At 34.9% G+C, this 13,408-nt stretch overlaps 1 pseudogene across 1 annotated transcript; it reads right to left on the bottom strand.

Moving 5' to 3' along the window:
* Positions 1-10,082: 10,082 nt before the first annotated feature.
* On the bottom strand, positions 10,083-10,848 carry LOC112631461 (annotated as a pseudogene). The gene has a single exon (XR_003121134.1). The product of XR_003121134.1 is annotated as a translationally-controlled tumor protein pseudogene (transcript).
* Positions 10,849-13,408: the final 2,560 nt, after the last annotated feature.

The raw sequence follows: 13,408 nt of genomic DNA, 5'->3' as shown, positions 1-13,408 counted from the left end.
CTGGAAATGTGTCACTCCAGCAGTTTTTCCAGAGTAGGTGGGTTTCATTGAAGGGAAGTCAGATGTTTGCAAATATTTTCTCTCATGCTGATTTCCTGAGAAAATCGTACAAGTTCCTTAAAAGTTAAGAAAAAAATCCTCCGTCTCTCTAACTTCAAAAAAGACATTGAAGGAGATATTAGTGAGGTACACAAGATCTTTAGCAGAGTAGATAATATCAATTGCATATTGCTGCTCCTTTGATATTATGTCAATGACAGGAGTGGGGGCAGAAGTAACAGTTCAGGAAAAAAAAAAAAAAAAAACAAATACAGAAGAGACAGACAGGAAGAGCTTCGCCACTCAAAGAATAATAAATGTTTGCAATGGTGTACTGGGCAAGGCTGGTGAGGTAAAGACAGTGGGTTCGTTCAAGTAGCAATTAGATGCTATCCTGGGGGAAACACTGTATTCAACAGAGAAGCATCAATGTGGTGAATGGCTTTTCATGCTCCTAATACTGTCTATGTTCTTTTCATACTCGAGGGTCTGCAGTCCCAGCAGAATCAGTGAACACAGAAATTAGGCCCAGCAGTATGCTCTGAGAAACTGGGCCAACAGAAATAATTCCATTCAGATAGAACCACAATTTGCAATGCTCGGCCATAATACCCATTTAATTCCCATTGTCTCTTAGGTCTTGAGAGACAAGGATGATGCCAGGGCAGAAAGTGAAGACAATTACATCCTCAGATCCCCATTAATTATGCTCAGCTCTGCTCAATTATGCCAATGAAGACTGACTGCTCTATTCCTAGGTTGGGGAATTCAATGTCATATACAAATTGGGTATGAGAGTATCCTAAATAGGAAAGGCCACTGGCAAAGTGCCAGAGCTTTTCTTCCTGAAAGTCCATCCTGATCTTTGCCTATCCCAGTTTCAGGGAACTTCATTTCTGTGCCACTTTCCCAACATGAGTAAAAGACAATGTTTTCAGATATTTTCAAAGACACATACTTTCTAGAATCCATTTGTACCGTAGTATTTCACATGTCTACTTTTAAGGTCTTTTAAGTTTTGTGTCAAAGACACAATTCAAGTTTACAATACAGCTTCTTTATTTCAACGCTGAGATAAGGTGTTAGCAGAGTGCTGTCTCCCAAATCCCATGCCCAAGTCATATTTTAAAAGAATGGGCAGGTGCACATAGAGTCTTGAACATAAAGGAAAAGAGAGTTAAGGATTGTCAAATGTTTGAGAGGTACCAATCTCAAACATAAGAACTAAAACTAAGGCAAGAGAAAAACATTTTAGAATTTGTGTAATTAAAATTTGCAAAAAAAAAAAAAAAGAAAGAAAGAAATATTGGGAATCAAAATTTTGGCCACAAATATAATTAATATGTAGGCTGAAAAACAGTGTGAAATAGATGCAGAGCAACTTAATCATTTAGAAAACTGAGAGGACCTATTTGTGTGAAATCCAGTGTAAAATGATTATGAGCTCAAAATAGGGCAGAAAACTGGTTGCTGTTTTTGCTGATTTCATCTAGTAGGATTGTTGTTTCAGATTTTATCTAATAGAATTTTTAGATGGAAAGAATGAAAGGACAGCAGTGAAAATAAATGGTATTTTATTTAATACAATTTATAAATTGTGCAAAATAAATTGTATTTTAACAGAAAAAATTTTGTAGACCTGATCTTGCATATTTATGGGACCTACTAAGTTTGTAGAAAAATAAGATGACTTTAAGCTAAACACATGATACAAAACTTCATAAAACTGAGGATAGAATGAAAAATCCTAGAAGCTTTCAGGTATGAAAAAAAATTATCTATCAAAAAATAAGAAAAAAATGGAATCAGACTTGTAAATAACACACTGATAGAAAAAACAAAGCAATATCTTACATTTCTGAGAGAAAATAATTTTTTCACTACAGTCTCATATCTACTCAAATTACATTCACCTGGGAGGACAAAATAAATATTTTGTCTGACATTCAGAAAGTCATAAACGTTATCACATTTATATTCTTTTATTCTGTGAAATAATCACTTCAGCAGAAACAAAAGCAACATGAGCAAGGAGCCAGGCACTGTGGCTCACACATGTAATCGCAGCTACTCAGGAGGCTGATACAGTAGAATTGCTTGAGACCAGGATTTCAAGAATAGCCTGGGCAACATAGCAAGACTCTGTCTCTAAAAGATAAAAAATAAAAATAACATTAGCCAGGTATGGCGGCATGTACCTGTAGTCCCAGTTACTCAGGAGACTGAGGCAGGAGGATCACTTGAGCCCAGGAGTTTGAGGCTACAGTAAGCAGCCATGATTGCACAACTGCTCTCCAGCCTGGGGACAAAGCAAGACCCCATCTCAGAAAAAAAAAAAATAAGCAAGGAGTATACGAGGAATTCAAAACATGGTGTTGTGTAATATATTGTTAAATACAAATAACTTTTGTGCATAATGAAATGTATAAAAATTAATCATATTTGGAAAAATCTCAAATCATACCAACATGAAAACATGATGGGATGGGGAGGGAGGACAATGAAAGCAAGCTAAGGTTAATTAACAAAAGCAAGCTAAGATTATATATATATAAGCAATTAACAAAAGCAAGCTAAGATTAATAAAAGATATATATAAGATTAATAAAAGATAATATAAGATTAATATAAAATATAAGATTAATAAAAGATATATAAAAGCAATTAATAAAGCAAGCTAAGATTGTGTGTGTGTGTGTGTGTGTGTGTACTAACTAGACATTAACAGAGAAAAAGATAAATGATGTGTGTAAAAAGTGTGGGGAGGGTCTCTGGTAATGAGTAGCTTGCATTGGTATAAACTCCTTCAGATACCATATGTAAGCTCAACAAAATATATAAAACAATTTTCTGAAGGAAGTGGAGAGGAACCAAAAGCAGGCAGAAACTGGAAGAGAATCAACACCTAGAAAAAAAGGAGCAACAATGGGTGAGTTTCCCATTTTTATAGCTCTGCACCTGAAGACAGACAGTGAGAGGTAGGGCAACTGAAACTTGGGTTGAAACCCATAGTTTCACTGGCTCAAAGATCTAGGGGACAGAATTTGTCCACAGAAGCTAAAGAATGAGAAGAAAAGTCTCAGAAAGAAAAGAGCCAGAGAAGAGGAGCCTCAAGTCTATAAATAAACTATGCTGACTAACTTGAATTATGCAAGCACGAGGAAGACTCCAAGAAGTCCAGCTAAGCCAACAACCACAGGGGACCTAGAGTTTGAAGTTCGAGTTAATCAAGTTAAAGGTCTGCTAAAGCAAAAAATGTCTGTGTACTTCAGAAGATTATAACAACCTTCAAAGTCTCTAAAATGTATCATTTAAAATGTCCAGGACACACACAAAATTACTAGACATGTGAAGAAACAGGAAAATGTGGTTCATATCCAAATGAAAAGGCAATCAAGAAAGGTCTTTTGCAAGATGAACCCGATATAAACATTATCAAACAAGGACTTTAAAGTAGCTTTTGTAACTATGCCCAAAGGCGTAATGGAAAATATCTTCATATGAATAAACAAAAGCAAGAAATCTCAGCTGAGGAATAGAACGATAAAAAAAAGAGACGAGTAGAAATACTATAACTGAAAAAAAACTAAAGTTTCTTAAAATGGGATTAATATTAGATTGAATATGGTAAAAAGAATAGTCAGTTAACTTGAAAATAGAGTAAAAAATGATGGAATCAGAAGAACAAAAAGATCGTTAAATGAGCACAGATAAAGAGATCTGCAGGACACTATCAAATATGTAATATCACATGATTGAATTCTCAGAAGGAGCAGGTAGAAAGAATGGGGCAGGAGAAAAATGTGCAGTAATAATAACCAGGTTTTTTTCCAAATGTGGTGATAAATATAAGTTTACACCTACAAGCTCAGCAAATCTCAAGAGGAATAAATACAAATAAGAATCACACGGGCACCTTACAATCAAACTAATGGGAAACAAACATAAAGAAAAATTGAAAGCAGCCTGACTTAAATGACACATTAAACAGAAAGAAATAATACAAATTACTCCAGACAGCAGAAAATGTGGAGGCCAAAAGACAGTGGGAAAATATCTTTAAAGTACAGAAAAGAGGAAATTGTCACCCAGAATTCTATATCTAGAAAAATACCTTTCAAGAATGAAGGTAAAATAAATACATCTTCTGATAAATAGAAACTAAAACAACTCATCACCAGCAGAGTTGAGCTACGAGAAATGCTAAAGGAAAATTTGAGGGTAAAGGGAAATTTGGAACATCAGGAAAGAATGAAGAGCATCAGAAGGAGTAAATATTGGGTAACATGAAATACTGTTTTTCTTAATTTCTTTAAAGTACATGCACCTGTTTTAAGCAAAAAATAAAACATAAATTGTGGAAGTTATAACAGAAGTAAACGTAATACATTTACTGTATTAGCCTGTTTCTGTTTCTGTTTCTATAAGAAATATCTGAAGCTGGGTAATTTATAAAGAAAAGAGGTTTACTTGGCCCATGAATCTGCAGACTGGGTAAGAAATATGGCGGGGGCGGGGTGGGCAGGGCACCAACATCTACTTCTAATGAGATTCCCAAGCTGCTACCGCTCATGGCAGAAGGGAAAGATGAGGCTGGTGTGTACAGATATCACATGGTGAGAGAGAAAACAAGAGAGCAAAGAGGTTGGTGCCGGACTGTTTTAAACAACTATCTTTTTTGGGAACTAACAGAACAAGAACTCTCACACATTACCATGAGATGGCACCGAGCCATTCATGAGGGATCTGCCCCCATGACCCAAAAACCTCCCACTAGGACCACCTCCAACATTGGAGATCAAATTTCAACATGAGATTTGGAGGGGTCAAACAAACCAAACCATGGCCACAACTATAATGTAATGTGTGGAGGCTTAACAGACCTATGCATTTACCAAATTCTTAAGTTTTATGTGAAGTGGTATAATCTGAAAGTTAGGTAGATTGGGAAAAGATAGGGAAATATGTTGTAATCCTTATAGCTACCTCTTAAAACAAAACTAATTCAAATATATAATAATAAAAATAACATGGAATTCTTAAAATATTCAATAAATCCAAAAGAGGGCCAGAAATGAGCAATAAACAAAAAACTAGATGAGGTAAACAAATAGAAAAATGGTAAAACAAAATTCAGTCATATAATAAATTATATTAAATGTAAGTGGACTAAATACTCTAATTAAAAGACAAGATCATGAAAATAATAACAAAGCAAGGCTCAACTATATGCACTCAGTAAGAGACATACTTTAAATATAAAGACCCAGGTAGCTGAAAGAAGATAGATAGAAAAAGATGTGTTATGCAAATATCAGGCATAAGACGCTTAGAGTTATTATGTTATCATGAGATAAAATAGACATCAAGAACACAAAATTTATGGGAGGTAAAGAGGATTTCCCAATGTGAAAAGGAACAATTTGTCAGGAAGACAAAACAATGATAAGTATAGATTTTTCTGATAACAGAGCTTCAAAAATCTATAAAGCAAAAAAGATTTACACAGTCAAATTTACAATCATGGTTGGAGATTTAATATAGCTTTCTCTCTGCCATCTTATTTATTATTGTTAGAAAAACTAGATAGGTAATGAGACATAAATTTCTGAGTAACAGTGTCAACCACGTTAGCCTAATTGACATTCAAAGAACACTATGCCCAGCAACAGCAGAATACATATCATTTTTAAGGGCACGTGACCTGTTCACCACAATAGACCATATGCTGGAGGTAAAACAAGTTTCAATAAAATTAAAGGATTGAAATCATACAGAACATATGATCTGATCACAATAGAATTGAAAATCAAAAACCAAAGAGATCCAGTAAAATTCCAAAATATTTAGAAATTAAATAACATACTTCTAACAACTTAATGGATCAAAGATATGGTATAATAAAACAAGTAGGTATTTGGTCATTGTTCCCAGAGCACAGAGCTCCTGTAACAGTTGTAATTTACAGTCTTTTGTAAGTTAATGAGGTGACTCATGGAGGGAGAGCCTTAGACGACTTCAAGATGAAAGCCAGTCAATAGAAAAATGAACCACAGGATTAGAGTTAGAACTTTCAGCCTTATTCCCCAACCTCCAGAGAGGGGAGAGGGGCTGGAAATTGAGTTAAATTAACTATGGCCAATGATTCAATCAATGAAGTCTATGTAAGAGGCTTCCATATAAACCCCTAAAATGATAGGGTTTAGAAACAAAGTTCTATGTTTCTCCCATCCCCATCCTGTACCTTGCTGTATGCATTTCTTCCATTTAGTTGTTCTTGAGTTATATTCTTTATCATAAACTGGTAAACATAACAAAGCACTTTCCTGAATTCTGTGAGTTCTAGCAAATTATCAAACCTGAGGCATGAGTCATGGGAACCACTGAATTTGTGACTATAAATTCTCATGAAGAGAAGTGTGGGCAGCTTGGGGACCCCATTTTTAGCTAGCATCTGAAGTGAGGGCAATCTTGCAGAACTGAGCCCTTGACCTGTGAGATCTGGACTAACCCTGGTTAGTTAGTATAGTTAGTGTTAGTATAGAATCAAAGTGTATTATTGGACACCCATTTGGTGTCAGCGAATTGAAGAACTGGTTGCTGCTGGGAAAATACATGCATTTGGTATCAGAAAAAAAACACAAAAGGAAATTAGAAAATATTTTGAACTGATAATAAATTTACAACATGTGCAAAAACGTGGGCTGTCACTAAAGCAGTACCATACTAGTTTCCTTTTGCTGCTGTAACAAATTACCACAAACTGAGTATCTTAGTTCCATTTTGTGTTGCTATAACAGAATACCATGGACTGAGTAATTTATAATAAACAGAAATTTATTGGCTCACGGTTCTGGAAGCTGGCAAGTCCAAGATTGAGGGACTGGATCTGCAAGGGCCTTCTTACTGCATTATCCCATGGTGGAAAGGCAAAGAGATGGTGAAAGAGAAACAAAACGGGGCCAAATTTATCCTTTTATAATGAACCCACTCTCATAATAACATTAATCCACATTAATGGCCATTCTCCCATGGCCTAAACACTTCTTATTAGGACCCACCTTCTGACACTGTTGCATTGGTAATTACGTTTCCAACACATGCTTTGTGAGGAACACATTCAAACCATACCACTGGGTTGCTTTTGAAACACACACACACACTAATGTGTGCTTTTCCAGTTCTGGAGATCAGAATTCTGAAATCAGTTGTACTGGACTAAAGTCAAGGTGCCAGCAGGGCTGCTTCCTTCAAGAAGCTCTGAAGAATCAATTCTCTTGCCTTTTTCCACTTCCAGTGGAAGCCTGTACTTCTTGGCTTGTGGCTCCTTCCTCCATTTTCAAAGTGTATCACTCCAGTCTCTGCTTCATCACAATGCATTCTGCTCTGACTCTTCATGCTTCCCTAAGGATCATTGTAATTACATGAAGCCCACCTCGATAATCCAGAATAATATCCTCATTTCAAAATCTTTAATTTAATTACATACTCAAAGTTTATTTTGCCATATAAGATATGCACAAATTCCAGGGATTAGGATGTGAAAACATTTGGAGAAGTCATTATTCAGCCTATCACAAGTGCTTAGAGGAAAATTTATAGCATTACATGCTTACTTTAGAAAAAGAAAAAAAAAAAAACAAAAGCCTGGGCATGGTGGCTCATACCTGTAATCCCAGTGCTGTGGGAGTCCGAGGCAGGAGGAATTGCTTGAGCCACAGGTTCAAGACCAACCTGGTCAACATAGCAAAACTCAGTCTCTACAAAAATAATAATAATAATAATAATAATAATAATAAATAAGTTAGCCAGGCATGGTGATACATGACTGCAGTCCCAGCCACTCAGGAGACCAAGATAGGAGGATATCTTGAGCCCAAGAGTTTGAGACTACAGTGAGCTATAATTATGCCACTGTACTCAAGCCTGGGTGACAGAGTGAGATCCTGTAAGAAAAAGAAAGAAGAGGAGAGGGGAGGGAAGGGGAAAAAGAAAAAGAGAAAGAAGGGAGGGAGGGAAGAAGGAAGGAAGGGAAAGGTCTAAAATCAGTGACCTGATTTCTACTTTAAGAAGCTAGGAAAGAAAGAAATCACAGTAAATCCAAAGTAAGTAGAAGGAAGAAAATAATAAATATACGGACAGAAATCAATAAAAATAAACAACAAAGAAACAATAGAGAAAATTAACAAAGGTTAACCCTTTAAAAGCTCAACAAAGTATCTTTCTAGCTGTACTGAGCAGGAAAAAAAGAGAAACAATACATATTACTAATAGCAGGAATGAAAACGGGAATATCACTACAGATTCTACAGACATTAAAAGAATAATAAAGAACTTTTATCAAATATTGTGCACAAATTTTTTTGAAAACTTAGATAAAATACAAAAATTTCTTTTAAAAATTTATCAAAATGGACACAAGAATAGAAAATCTAATATTTTTATCCTTCATTCTGTTAATGAATCACGTAGTATCATGTTAATTGATTTGCATGTATTCAATCATTCTTGCATTCCAGGGATAAATTCCACTTGTTCATGGCATAAGATCTTTTTAAGGTACTGTTGAATTTGGTTTCCTAATATTTTGTTGGAGATTTTTACATTCATATTCATCAGGGATACTGACCGGCAGTTTTCTTGTGGTCTCTTTCTCTGACTTTGGTATCAGGGTGATGCTGGTCCCATAAAATGAGTTTGGAAGTGTCCTCTACTGTTTTATTTTCTGGACGAGATTAAGAAGAATTTGTATCAATTTTTAGATGTTTGGTAGTATTCATCTCTTAAGCCATCTGGTCCTGGGTTTGTATTTCTTGGGAGATTTTTTATTCCTGATTCAATTTCCTTATTTGTTATTAATCTATTTAGGCTATTTCTTCTTCATTCAGTCTTGTGAGGTTGTAGGTTTTTAGGATATCCATTACTTCTAGGCTGTCTAATTTGGTGGTATATAATTGTTCTTATAGTCCCTTATGGTCTTTTTAACATCTCTTGCATCAATTGTAATGTCTTTTCTTTTCTTTCTGATTTTATTTATTTGAGTCCTCTCTCATTTTTTTCTTAGTTAAGGGTTTGTTGATTTTATCTTTTCAAAAAACCAATTCTTACTTCTGTTGATTGTTTTCTGTTCTCTATTTTACTTATTTCTATATAATCTTTATTATCTCTTCCTTCAGCTAAATTTGGACTTAGTTTCTTCTTCTTTTTCTAATTCCGTAACGGTAAAGTTAGGTTGTGTCGTTGAGATCTTTCTTCTTTTATAATTTAAGCATTTATCAGTACTTCCCTCTTAGTATGCTTCTGCTGTATCCCGTGAATGTGGCTATGCTGTAATTTCATTTGTCTTGCGGTTATTTTCTAATTGATTTCTTCTTTGACTCAATAGTTCAATAACATGTTGTTTAATTCCCATGTATTTGTGAATTTTCTTGTTTTTCTTTTGTTACTGGTTTCTAGTTTCATTCCATTGTGGTCAGAAAATATACTTAAAGTGATTTCCATTTTCTTAAGACTTTTAAGACTTGTTTTGTGACCTAGCACGTGATCTGTCCTGGAAAATGTTTCATGTGTGCTTGAGAACAATGTACATCCTTTTGCTGCTGGATAGAACATTCTGTGTATGTCTATTAAGTCCATTTGGTCTACAGTGTTATTTAAGTCTACTATGTCCTCACTGATATTCTGTCTGGATCACCTATCCATTATTAAAAGTGGAGTATTAAAGTCTCCTGCTATTCTTGTACTGCTGCATATTTTTCCCTTTATCAGTGTTTGCTCCATCTATGTGCATGCTCTGATGTTGGGTACATATATTTTTTTAATTTGTATATCTTCCTATTGAATTGACACTTTTTTAATGTAATGATCTTTATCGTTTTTTGTATTTTTTAACATAAAGTCTGCTTTGTCTAAAAGTCACCATCCCTGCTGTCTTTTGGTTACCATTTGCATTAAATCATATTTTTTTCATCCCTTTACTTTCAGCCTATGTGTGCACTTAAATCTAGAGTGAGCCTCTTGTAGACAGCATATTGTTGGTCTTATTTTTTTTTTTTTTGAGTTTAAATGCATTTTATTTTTAGACAAACTACATGACATGTTTTTCTTAAAAACAATGCCTCCGCTCCAAATAAATCACGGTCAAAATAAATGAAGAGCTCAAGATGACATCAGTCCCATTTGTCTTAAGTCCTGGTGTTGTGTGGATGACAAGCAGAAGCCAGTTATGATGACAGGTGATAGGTCCAAAGTAATTGCCAAATTTGTTAACGTTTTTCCATTTCTAAACCATCCTTAAAGAAAATCATATATGGGGTCACACCATCCTCACGGTAGTCCAATAGAGCAACGATGCCATCTGGATTCATGTTTTCACCAATAAAGAACTGGTAGTTTTTGAAATTAGCAAGGATGTGCTTGATTTGTTCTGCAGCCCCTGTCATAAAAGGTTTTACTCTTTCTGGTCTCTGTTCTTCAAGTTTACCTTTGATTGATTTTATGTAATCTTTGATGTACTTCTTATAGGCTTCTTTTGTGAAACTTGTTTCCTGCAGATGATGGTTCATGACAATATCAACACCAGTGATTACTGTGCTTTCGGTACCTTCGCCCTCGGGGCCTTCAGCGGAGGCATTTCCACGAATGAGCGAGTCATCAATGTTACCTTCTGTCCTACTGACCATCTTCCCCTCCACGTCCAGGCACAGCCCGTCCATGATCTCCCGGATCTTGTAGATGTCGCAGAACATCTCATCGTGGCTGATGAGGTCCCGGTAGATAATAATGATGGCGACTGAAGGGAGACGACGGCTGCACGGTGCAGCCGGAGAGGCACTCAGTGGGAGTGGGGAGCGGGCGGAAAAGTGATCTTATTTATTTATTCAGTCACTTTATATCTTTTGACTGATGAGTTTAATTCATTAACATTTAAAGTAATTATCAATAGGTAAACACTTATCATTGCCATTTTGTTAGTTGTTTTCTGTTTTGTTGTTCTTTTGTTCCACTCTTCCTCTCTTGCTATCTTCCTTTGTGATTTGAAGATTTTTGTAGTGATATACTTTGATTCGTTTCTCTTTATCTTATTTGTACCTACTGTAGGTTTTTTCTTTTTTTCATGAGGCTTAACTAAAACTTCTTATAGTTATAACAGTTTAAGTTTTAATAACAACCTAACTCAAATCACTTATAAAAACTATATTTTCCCTCCTCTACAAACACACTTTATGTTATTGATGTCACAATTTACCTCTTTTTGTATTGTGTACCCACTAACACATTTTTGTGATCATAATTATTCTTAATACATTTGTCTTTTAACATTTCCACAAAGGTGAAAAGTAATTTATGCATCATTGTCACAGTATTACATTGTTTTGTTTGTGTCTGTATATTTACCTTTACCACTAAGATTTACATTATCATATGCTTTTATGTTGCTATTTAGTATCATTTTGTTTCAATTTGAAAAGCTCCCTTAAGTACTTCTTGTAAGGCAAGTCTAGTAGTGATAACCTTCGGTTTTGTTTGTCTGGGAAAGTCTTTATCTCTTCTTCATTTGTAGAGAATAGTTTTGCTGGGTTTAGTATTCTTGGTTGGCAGTTTATTTCTTTCAGCTTTTGAATATATCATCCCACTCTTTACTATCCTGCAAAGTTTCTGCTGAAAAATATGCTGATGGGTGGGATTCCCCGAAGGTAACATGTTGCTTTTCTCTTGCTGCTTTCAAAATTATTTCTTTGTCTTTTACTTTTGACACTTTTTAAATTTTTATTTTTAATAAGTATACAGTAGGTGTATATATTTATGGGTTATATGAGATATTTTGATACAAGCATGCAATGTATAATAATCACATCAGGATAAATTGGGTATCCACCCCTCAAGCATTTCTCCTTTGTTACAAACAATCTAATTATGATCTTTTAGTTATTTTAAGATGTACAATTAAATTATTTTTCACCTTAATCACCCTGCTGTGCTAGCAAATACTAGGTCTTATTCATTCTTTCTATTTTTTCTACCTATTAACCATCCCCACTCCACTCCATAATTCCCAACACACACTATACTTCCCAGCTCCTGGTAACTATTCTTCTACTTTCTATTCCCATGAATTAAATTTTTTTCATTTTTTAGCCCCCACAAATATGTGAGAACATGCAAAAATTGTCTTTCTGTGCCTGGCTTATTTCACTAAATATAATGACCTCCAGTTCAATCTCATTCTTTTTAATGGCTGAATAATACCCTCTTGTATATATGTACCATTTTGTTTTATCCATTCATCTGTTAATGGACAGTTACGTTGCTTCCAAATCTTGGCTATTATGAATAGTGCTGCAATAAACAGAGGAATGTAGATATCTCTTTGATATACTGATTTCCTTTCTTTTAACTATATATACCTAGGAATGGGATTGCTGGATTCTATGGTACCTTTATTTTTAGTTATTTCACCTCCAAACTGTTCTCCATAAAGGTTGTACTAATTTACATTCCCACCAACAGTGTACAAGGGTTCCCTTTTCTCCACATCCTTGCCAGCATTTGTTACAGCCTGTCTTTTGAATAAAAGCCATTGTAAGTGGGGTGAAATGATATTCATTGTAGTTTTGATTTGCATTTCTCTGATGATCAATGATGTTGAGCACTTTTTTATATACCTGTTTGCCATTTGTATGTCTTCTTTTGAGAAACGTTTATTCAGATATTTTGCCCATTTTTAATTCAGATTATTAATTTTTTTCCTACAGAGCTGTTTGAGCTCCTTATATATTGTGGTTATGAATCCCTTATCAGATGGGTAGTTTGAAAATATTTTCTCCCATTCTGTGGGTAGTTGCTTTACTTCGTGGATTGTTTCCTTTGCTGTGCAACAGGTTTTTAGCTTGCCATGATTCTATTTGTCCATTTTTGCTTTGGTTCCCTATGCTTGTGGGGTATTAAGAAATCTTTGCTCATTCCAATGTCCTGGAGAGTCTCCCCAGTGTTTTCTTCTAGTCGTTTCATAGTTTGAGGTCTTAGATTTAACTCTTCAATCCATTTTAGTTCAATTTTTTATATGATGAGAGATAGGGGACGAGTTTCATTCTTCTGCATATGGATATCCAGTTTTCCCAGAACCATGTATTGAAGAGATTATTCTTTCTCCAATGTATGTTGTTGGCATCTTTGTCAAAAATTAGTTCACTGTAGATGTATGGACTTATTTCTGGGTTCTCTGTTTTGTTCCATTGGTCTATGTGTCTCTTTTTATTCCAGTATCATGTTGTTTTGGCTACCATAACTCTGTAGTATAATTTGAATTCAGGTAACGTGAGCCATCCAATTTTGTTCTTTGTGCTCGGGATAGCTTTGACTATTCTGG

This window comes from Theropithecus gelada, chromosome 9, assembly GCF_003255815.1.
Source record: "Theropithecus gelada isolate Dixy chromosome 9, Tgel_1.0, whole genome shotgun sequence".
NCBI classification, from domain to species: Eukaryota; Metazoa; Chordata; class Mammalia; order Primates; family Cercopithecidae; genus Theropithecus; species Theropithecus gelada.
Note: the sequence above shows the minus strand (reverse complement) of the source record. Positions and strands in the feature narration are given on the sequence as shown.